This window comes from Phyllostomus hastatus, unplaced genomic scaffold (assembly GCF_019186645.2).
Source record: "Phyllostomus hastatus isolate PE091 unplaced genomic scaffold, TTU_PhHast_1.1 phas_scaffold_129, whole genome shotgun sequence".
Taxonomy (NCBI): Eukaryota; Metazoa; Chordata; class Mammalia; order Chiroptera; family Phyllostomidae; genus Phyllostomus; species Phyllostomus hastatus.
This window is the reverse complement of record NW_025334009.1, coordinates 5,056,617-5,066,247: the sequence shown is the minus strand read 5'-3', so window position 1 is coordinate 5,066,247 and position 9,631 is coordinate 5,056,617.

Sequence of the window (9,631 nt, the reverse complement as noted above, 5' to 3'; positions counted from 1 at the left end):
AGGTGCCAGGATTCTCTGCGGCAGCTTCCGGGAGGGGCGGGGCAGGGCGGGGCACTGGGCGGAGCTTTGTCTACCTCCCCTGGGAGGGTGGGCCCAAGAGGTCAGTGCGTGGCGGGTGGTGGCCGGCAGGACAGATGGGCTTTGGGCAGATGGATGCAATGTGGGATGCCTGGGGGATGGATGGATCAACCAACTGTCTAAAGGGTTTCCCAGGATGTGGGACGTTTAGTGCTAACAAAGAGACAGCACCGGGAAGTTGGTCACCCTGGTAGATGGATGAACTGATGCGGATGGACGGAAAGAAGGAGAAAAGGGTGGCTGTAGACGGTGGACAAAGGAATATATGTATATATGTGATGGGCAGATGATTGGATGTAGATGGGTGGACAAATGACTAAATCTAGAGGGATGGACAAAGGAGTAGAGCTTTTCGGTGACTGGTGGATAACTCAGTGTCAACCCAGGTCCCACCAAGCTCCACATTGGCAGGTTCATTTGTCTTGGGTCCTGTGTTGGCCAGTAGGGCTCCCACCTGAGTGAATGTCAGTGTTGCTGGGAAAGGCGAGGGAGGAGTTCTGTGCTACTGTGAATGGCCAGAGCCTCCTACCTGATCTCTGCTCTTTCTCTAAAGGAGGCCATTGTTAATTGCAGCCCTGTGTAGTGGGGGTTTTCAGAGGTGTGGATTCAAGCATATGCTAATTCATTCAACAAATATTTATTGAGCATGCATGCTCTGTGCTGGAAATATAGCAGTGGACAAAAAGTTAAAAAAAAAGTGGCCCCTATGGGGGCAGAGAAGAAAGACACTTCCTGTGACCAGCTGATCTCTCCTCTCTTGGAAGCACCTTCCCTGAGTGGCTTCCAGGGCCCCATGCCCGCCTGGTTTTCCTCTGACCTCCCTGCTTCTCCTCTTCACCTCTTCTCTGTCTACACTGTATCTTTCATAATCTCATCCAGGTTCGTGGCTTAAAGTTCTGCCCACAGGTTGATCACTCCCGAAGGTGTATGTCCAGTTCAGACCCTTTCCTGAGTGCTAGCTTCAATGTCTAGCAGTCGACGAGGCATCTGCAGTTTGACTTCCACTTAGCATCTCAAACTCAGTTTGTGCCATCCTGGCTCAGGTTCATCCCCCAGGCCCACTCCACCCCATCTCCCCAAGCTCAAGTGATTGCAGCTCAATCCTGCCTACTGCTCAGGCTCAGTGCGGCAGATTACCTTCTGACTCCTTTCCTTCCTGCCTACCAGATAGTTCCGTTGCTTCCTTTGCATCGTATCCCCAGGATGAGAATGGCAGCAGGCCCCTGGCTTCCATCCAGTGCAAGCCACCACCGCCTCTCCCCGGGGCAATGTCATAGCCACCTCCAGTCTTTTTGCTGCTGCCTTTGCCATCTTCATTCTGTTCTCCGCATGTCAGCCTGAAAATGCCTAAGTCAGAACCCCTCGTTCCCGGCTGAGAACCCTGCAGGAGCACTTCCCCCGAAAAAAGCCAGAGCTGGCAGGGGCCCAGGATTCCTCATTACCTGTCTGACTGCACCCGCTCTGTGTGCCTCCAGCCCCACTGCCCAGCCTCGCGAAGTTCGTCGCATATTACACCCCGTGCACGCTGGGACTCAGGGACTGGGCTCCAGTCGTCCCCTGGAGGTGGAAAGCACTTTTGATGGATTTCTGCAGGACTGCGCCCCTATGCCTGCAGAGCCCCTCATTTCAGACTGCAACTTGCACCTCTCAGCACCCATCCCCCCCATTTGGGATGACCTTTAGCCCCTTATCCCGCTCTGCTTTTTGTTTATAACGGTATTTCTTATCCTTATACAGCATTGCCTGACTTCCTCCACTAGGATATGAGCTCTGTGAGGTGGAAATCCCTCTGTGTTATTCGTGAATGTATCCTGAGCGCCTCAAACACCAAGTAAGTTCCTGCTGACTGGCTGAATAAAAATAAAGCCATGTGGTGTTAACTGACAACTATTATGGAAAAAGTGAAAATGGGGCAGCAGGAAGTTGGGGCACAGCGAGGGTGCCCCAAATCCAGGCTAGTCCTGAGTCAGGCCCAAAAGGCCTTCCACAACCAGCGGGAATGCCAGGAGACCCAGCTGCGCCCCTGCTGCTGTTCCCCATGGGTGGCTTCAGGGCTGGCAGCAGGTGCTGTAAACACAGAATAAAAGCCCAAAAGGTGCCAGTCATTCAGACCTCGCAGACAGGCACTGCCTGGCTTCCTCTGCCCAGGCAATCTCCCATTCCAGCGTTGCTCTGTATGGGTAGGGGCTGGACAGGGCAGGGTCTCCGTGGGGCAGCCCTAGCATTCATTCACTTCTCCATTCGTTCCATAAGTGCTCTCCAAGGGCTGACCTGGCTTAGACACCTGGTGCATGGCAAGAATGGACACAACATGTGAGCTAAATGGTCAGGGATATTTATTGCTATATCATGTGCTGTGGTGAGACAATGAGTCCATCCAAAAGGACATAGTTGGAGACATTTTGGTTACCTTCATACTGTTTGGGTTAGTATGCTGTGTGACAAATTATCTAACTCTAGTGGCTGAAAACAGTAACCTTTATTTTGCACACAAGTCTGTCTTTGGGCAGGGCTCCCTGGAGATCGCTCTCCTCTGCTGCGTCAGCTGGAATGCTGGGGCCCGAGTTGTCTGAAGTCTCCCCATGTAAGTCGGGCACCTGGGTGCTGGCCGTCAGCTGAGACTTTAGCTGGGGCCGAACACCCACCCGCATGTGGTCACTTCATGTGCCCTTACAACGTGGTGGCAAGCTTCCAAGGATGATCGTCCCAAGAGAAAGAGGAAGCCAGGTGGCAGCTGTGTTGTCTTTCTCACCTGGACTCAGAAGCCCCCATGTTATTTCTGCCTCATTCTATTCATTAGGAGCAAAGTCACTAAGTCCAGGCTATATCCAAGGAAAGGGAAATAAGATCCTTCCTTTTGAGGGAGAAGTATCAACAAGAGCGTGGACAGGTCTTATGTCACCATGAAAAAGAAGGAATTGGAATAATAACACCTGATTTGGAGGGCCTGCCACAAAGCTGGGATGAGTGAGAAAAATGAGATGCCCAAAAGTGTGTATAAAATGGTCTAAGTGTAGACAGCACAGACAAACCACTGTGATTGTGTGTATACTTCTATGACTACAGAAGCAAGGAGAAATGTAGGGGACGTAGATCTTGTAACCATGGGCCCCAGAGAAGAATTCCGAGAGAAGGAGCAGGTGGGGTAAGCAGAAGTGGACAAGATAAACGATGGTGCTAAAGCCCAGCAGTTAGAATGAGTTCTGCCTTATGCATTTAATCACAGGTGCCCAGCTGCGTGAAGAGAGTGCTTTTTCAGAGAGGCATGTTCAGGTGAGGCAGTGATTGAGAAAAGCCCTGAACCCCTGCCCTGAACACTCGGGATGGAGCAGGGAGAATGGGGGACCACAGGAGGGCCGGAAGTGTGCTTCCTCTGAGTCGTTTTGCGTTTGACCTCTGAGACCTCATTGAGTGGAATGTCTTTGTTTTGTGCATCTTTCTGTGTTTGTTATGATATTCCACAGCTAAAACATTTTTTTAAATTAAAAAAAGGAAAGGAGAGCAAACTTTGCAGAAGGTTCCCAGGGAGCACAGAGATGGGAGAGGGACAAGGGGAGGACTGGATACTAAGCTCAGCGCGGTGTCCCAAAGGGAGTGAGCCGCATGGGGGTAACCCCCAAAGCCTTGCTGTCCCCGACAGAATCTCTAGACAGGGTGTCTAGCCCGTGACATGCAGGCCGCAGGCGGCCCAGGATGGCTATGAGTGAGGCCCAAAACAAAACCACTAATTTACTTGAAACCTTGTTTTTTCTCATCTGTTTTCGTTCATGTTTGTGTATTTCACGTGAGAGACCCAAAATGACTCTTCTTTCAGTGCGGCCCAGAGACGCCAAAAGGTTGGACGCCCCTGCAGAGGGAGGGGGGTAGGAGGCCGCAGAACACAGAGGGAGTCCCAGGCCACTCCCACGTTTAACTGCAGCCTTGGTGGAAGCTGGCAACCGCAACCGCAACCTCACCCCAGGCGGGAAGAAAACCAGAACGGGATGTTCCTGGGAAGGGGGGTCCTTAAAGCCGGGGGGAGGAGTTCACCACGATGAATGTGGCTGAGACTCCAGGGAGCCAGAGGGGACCCTGGTACCCTGGCTCTGCCTGTGGAAGTCACTGGGAAGGCTGTGGTGAGACTGGGAGATGAGGAGGCAACTGCAGGCCAGACTCAAGGCTTTGGGCCGTGAGGGGAGAACAAGGGACAGGAGCTCCAGGAGGATGTGGGGAGCAGAGGAGGAGCTTGGAGTTTCTGGCCCACTGCTTCTGTTTTCTCCCGAAAGACCAGGCGAGGGAGGCCATCGCTGAGGGGCGCAGGGGTGCAAGAGGTTAGAGGACAGGGCAAGGGCCATGCAGCAAGCCCTGCCAGGGGCCTGAAGGTGAAGGGACGCACTGAGTGGAGAGCCGGCCTCAGGGATGTCAGTCACCTGGCCCCAGGCAGACATCGGCTGGGGCGAGAGGGGTCATCTCAAGGAGGAGCGGGCAGGAACTGGACCAGGAGGTGGAGGCGCCGCCGGGTCATGTCTGTTGCATGCCTGTTGCTGGGAGCACCAGCAGCTGCTGCTCCCTTGTTGCACCTTGTCCCTCCAGGCGTGGGGTTGGGGGAGGGGGTGGGGGAGAGAAAGGTGGGTGCAGGGGTGAGTACCATTGTCTGGGATCGGCATCTCTCCCCATGTTTCGCCTCCCCTGCCTGTTCCTTAAATAGAGCTGGCCGTTCTTGCTCAACCCCACCCTCTCCGGCCTGGAGTTCTCCCAGTGCACCCAGCGCCCTCTCCAACGGTTGGACGTGCAGATCCAAGCGGAGAACACGATGTTCCGACCAGGATGGAGGCGACCCCGGATGCCCCCGCAACTCCCGCCATCCACGCCCACAAGGAGGGGCTGACTGCAAATCATTCCTAAGATTATTATTTTTTTCTTCCGGAACAAAAGGCAGGAAAATTACCAAGAAAAGGATCCTTAAGTTAGGGCCAGGGTGGAGGCGGTTCACAAAGCACACCCTGTTCCTGGCACTATCCGGCAGGGAAGAGCCCCAGGGTCACTCTGGGAAGGGAAATCCCCGTTGTGCTGGCGAGCCTGCCTGGCCTGGCCTCAGCACTCAACGTACCCTTGCCTGCCTGTTGCAAACCAGGCCCTGGACCTGCGGGCTTGCCCTCGGGTTGTAAAAGCAGCTCTACCCACTTTTCAGGTATGAGGATAACCTACCCCGTTTTCTGTGAGGCCTTCTCTCTGTCTGGGAGGGAGGCTGCTTTTGCTGGGAGCCAGAGATGCCCAGCCTGAAGCAAGCGCAAGAGGAGAGACCACACCAGCCACTGGATCCGAGGAGCCCCCTACTCTATGTAGTTGGGCCTCAGCCCAGCCCGGGCAGGTGAGGGGCCGGGCTGAAATCCTACTGCGCCCAATGCCAGCAGGCAAAGCCAAAGGGCGGGTGGTGTGGTACCCTCCCATAAACCCGGCCAGAGGGGCAAGCCAAAAAGAGGCCCTGGACAAGGCTCCAGCCGTGGGCCTCAGGGAGGAGGCGCTGTCAGTTGGGTGAAACTATCTTGAATTCTAAGGTAGGGCAGATGTGGGTGTTTTGTGTGTTCACCCACCATGGCGGCCTGGAGTTCAGGGGGGTGGTGGTGGGGGGTCACATGCTCTCCACCCCTCAGCTCCATTCAGGTTGAGGTGACACCCTGGCTTCCAGAGCTGCTCAGGGGGGATGACCCCTTGTCTGGGGTCCAGGCTGGTTCCCAGGTGCATCTGAGCCTCATTTCTTGCCCTGGGCACGATGCCAGCTGCACAGCTCTAGGACAGGACCCCAGGGCCCAAGGTGGCTCCTGAGCTGTTCTGATTTGCCAGGGACTGATGCACCTCTGCCCCGAAGGCCTCTTTCCTCCTGCCCCGCAGCCCAAAACTCAGCTTCAGGCACCCTGCTCCTCCCTCCTCCCGGACTGGGGTCATGGCAGACATGGGTTGGGGGGGGGGCGGCGGTGCTGTGCACGTTGCTTCCTGCTCAGGTCTTTCATTTTCGGAATGAAAATGTCCAGTTGAACTACGCTTGGATGTTATGCTGGGAAGTGCTGGTTTGGTCATCTGGTGGGTCTGGACTTCAGCTCTTCCTTTTCACCTATTTACTAGGGAAAAAACCCCCAATTGCACACCCCTGCTTCCTCATTCTGGGATTGGAGGATCTGGCCAGAAAGGAGATTGCTGGATCTGGGCTTCCAGCAGGGTACACAGTGACTTTTGACCCTTGGCTCAGTGCAATTCTGCAGAGAAGGGGTGGGCCCATGGCCAACAAGGCCATGGGCATTTTAGCTGGTACTGTTTCAAATGCCCATTCTTTTATTTATTTATTTACATCTTCACCCTTGGACTGGATATTAATTTTAGACAGAGAGGAAGGGAGAGAGAGAGAGAGAGAGAAACATCCATTGGTAGCTTATCGTGTGCACCCTGGCTGGGGATCGAACTCACACCCGAGGTATGTGCCCTGACCAGGGATCGAATCTGCAGCCTTTCGGTGGACGCAGTGACGCTCTAACCGAGCCACCCGACCGGGGCTCATTCTTGTAACCTGTTGGAATGGACTGACGGATGAGGGGCAGGCAAGTCTGCTGGCTTTCCCCGAGCCCCAGCCCCTTGGGTTTCACTCTCTAGCCTGGCCACCCTCCGTCACAGCCCCGGTGGCCCTGCAGTCTACAAACGGGCTGGGCCCGGCCGGCTTCAGTCTGTGTGCTTGAAGACAATCCAGATAACTGGTTCTATAGAACAGAAAGAACTGCCCACAGGATCAGTGATGCTGGTTGGAAAGAAGTCAAAGAGGAAGCAGTAGAAATGCCACCTGAAAAAAAGGCACTTCAAGAAAAGTTTGATTCTTAGCACACACCATCAAAGAAGGCAACCTAGGCCAGAAAGGCCTCTCTGGCCAGACTCCGTCACGATGTTTAGGATGACTCACATGAAGATGACGATTTCTGAGGAGCCCTTACCTGGAGCGGGGCGGGGGGGGGGGGGTTCCTTCAAGTCTGAGCCCTATGGTCTCTCTTCCACAGTCCCTTTGACGCTTCTGTAACCAGGATTGTGTGACGCCAGCTAGAGCAGTGAGGGACGCCGCACACTTGTGTGTTCAAGACACTCACTTTCAGCAGCCCCATGCAAAGTGTGCGGGCTGGGAAACATCCCCCAGGTCCTGCCAACTGTGGCCATGACCACAGCAGTGGAGCTGGAGGAAGCAGAGGGAGAAGGGGAAAGGGAGCGTGTAGTTTGCTGCCTTGTTTTGGGTGGGGGTTGCCAGGAACAATACACTCGAATTACCGGAAAATTTCATCCTGCCGAAGATTTGGTTGATTCGATGGCAGAATACACAACCTGCACACTTTTTTTAATGTGTTTTTTTTTAAAGATTTTATTTATTTATTCTCAGAGAGGGAAGGGAGGGAGAAAGAGAGAGAGGGAGAAACATCAATGTGTGGTTGCTGGGGGTCATGGGCTGCAACCCAGGCATGTGCCCTGACTGGGAATTGAACCTGCGACACTTTGGTTCGCAGCCCACGCTCAATCCACTGAGCTACGCCAGCCAGGGCCCATCCTGTACACTTTTCAAGGCCTCTGTTATCACCCTGGCTGGTGCGGCTCAGTGGGCTGAGTGCCGGCCTACGACCCCCTGTTGGGGGGGCAGTGTCTCCCTATCTTTCTCTCTCCCTTCCCCCTCTCTAAGAATGAAGAAAATCTTTTAAAAAGGGGGGCTGTTACCAAAGCCAGAGTAACTCATGACTGTCAGTGATGTGCTCACGTCAACCAAAAAGGCAAATACTGCTTTTTCAAGCTGGTTACACTTAATCCTCATGATGGGGACTTGGAGTCTGTTCAGGGCCGACATCAACGATGGCTTCACAGGCCACGCGGCCTCTATCACAAGCTGTATACGAGGCGCAACCCCCCCCAATCCCAGGAATTTATGTATAAAAGTGTATTTATTTTTACATGTTTAAACCTCAGTCACTGCCAAAGTACTCCCCGTTTGATGCAATACACCTATGGAGACTTTTTCCCACTGCTCAGAAGTTTTTGAACTCGTCAGTTTTGATGCCTTTGAGTGCTTCTGCTGGTTTCTGAGATCAGGTGAATAGGGAGGGTGGAGCACAGGAGTCGTGCTATTTTTGGTCAAAAACTGAACACTCAGCAACAGTGTGGGCAGGTGCACTAGTAAATCACCCATCATAAAATGGGCAAATGCATGGAAAGAGTCTTAAAAAAAAAAATCCACTGATGCCGAATGCAGCCTCTCACAGCAATGCCAGCTGGTGCACTCATCCAGACAGGTTCCTAGAACACTCACCGAGCTGGGCAAGCCTGTACTACCAGAGGCCTGCCCTTCGGAAGATAATTCCATTTTTTGGGGGGGTCCCCCCTTGTATAAATAATTGAGTGCGTGGCTGTGTTTTAATAAACCTTTATAACAACAACAACAAAAGCCACTCACTTTACCAAGAGGCAATGGTAGCCCACACAGAGAAGAGCAGCATGACCAAGGGCAACAACAGCCGTGACCGTCCTTAAAGGAGCAGCCTGGGGCTGTGGCCTTCAGCACCGGAGGCCAGGTCTGGGACGGCCCAGCGGACCTCAGTACTGCTAGTCCTGCCAACGCCTGGGGTTTAAACACAGTGTCGGGAAAGTCCACAGCAGGTCATCAAGACTTGTTCACTAAACAAAGGCCTGAGTCAGACCCACTTTCTGACATTCTAATTCAGAACTTGGATAATACTTATCTCAACTCACAACTGATTACTCGGTATGTTCCTGGTTAACAGTCTACAATTAGGGGTGTCTAACCTGCAACTCAGGTGCTGCGGCCCAACACAAAATTATAAGTTTACTTTAAACATTGTAAGATTGCTTTATTTTCATTAATGTTTGTGTATTTAATGTGTGGCCCAAGACAACTCTTCTTCCAGTGTGGGCTGGAGACGCCAAAAGGTTGGACACCCCGGGTTTTCTGCATATCTCAAAGTCAGGTGACAGTACGTATCACTGGCCATCACCTACGATGGGGAGGATGGGTAAAGGAAGCAAAATCTATACTTAACATGATGCCTTGTGAAACGACCCCCATTTCTTTAACCCTATTATAAGTAGTACTTTTAAATTCTGTTCTTATAAAATCGATGCACTAGGACTGCTGAGGATATAGAGGATATATTCAGGTCACTTTGACAGGACAAATATCTAGCTTCCTCTTACAATGTACACGGAAAGCAAAGCCCTCACGTGACACTCACTCTTCAGGGCTGAGACTGCCTGGACAACATGGTTTCGATGCTGTCCTGGCATTTCTTAACTGTTTACAGCAGTAATGCCACCAAACACAAAGGTTTACCATATTTAATTTTTTTAAAGATTATGTATTTGTTTTTAGAGGAGGGAAGGGAGGGAGAAAGAGAGGGAGAGAAACATCAATGTGTGGTTGCCTCTCATGTGTCCCTACTGGGGACCTGGCCTGCAGCCCAGGCATGTGCCCTGACTGGGAATCAAACCAGTGACTCTTTGGTTCACAGGCCACAGCTCAATCCACTGAGCCACACCAGCC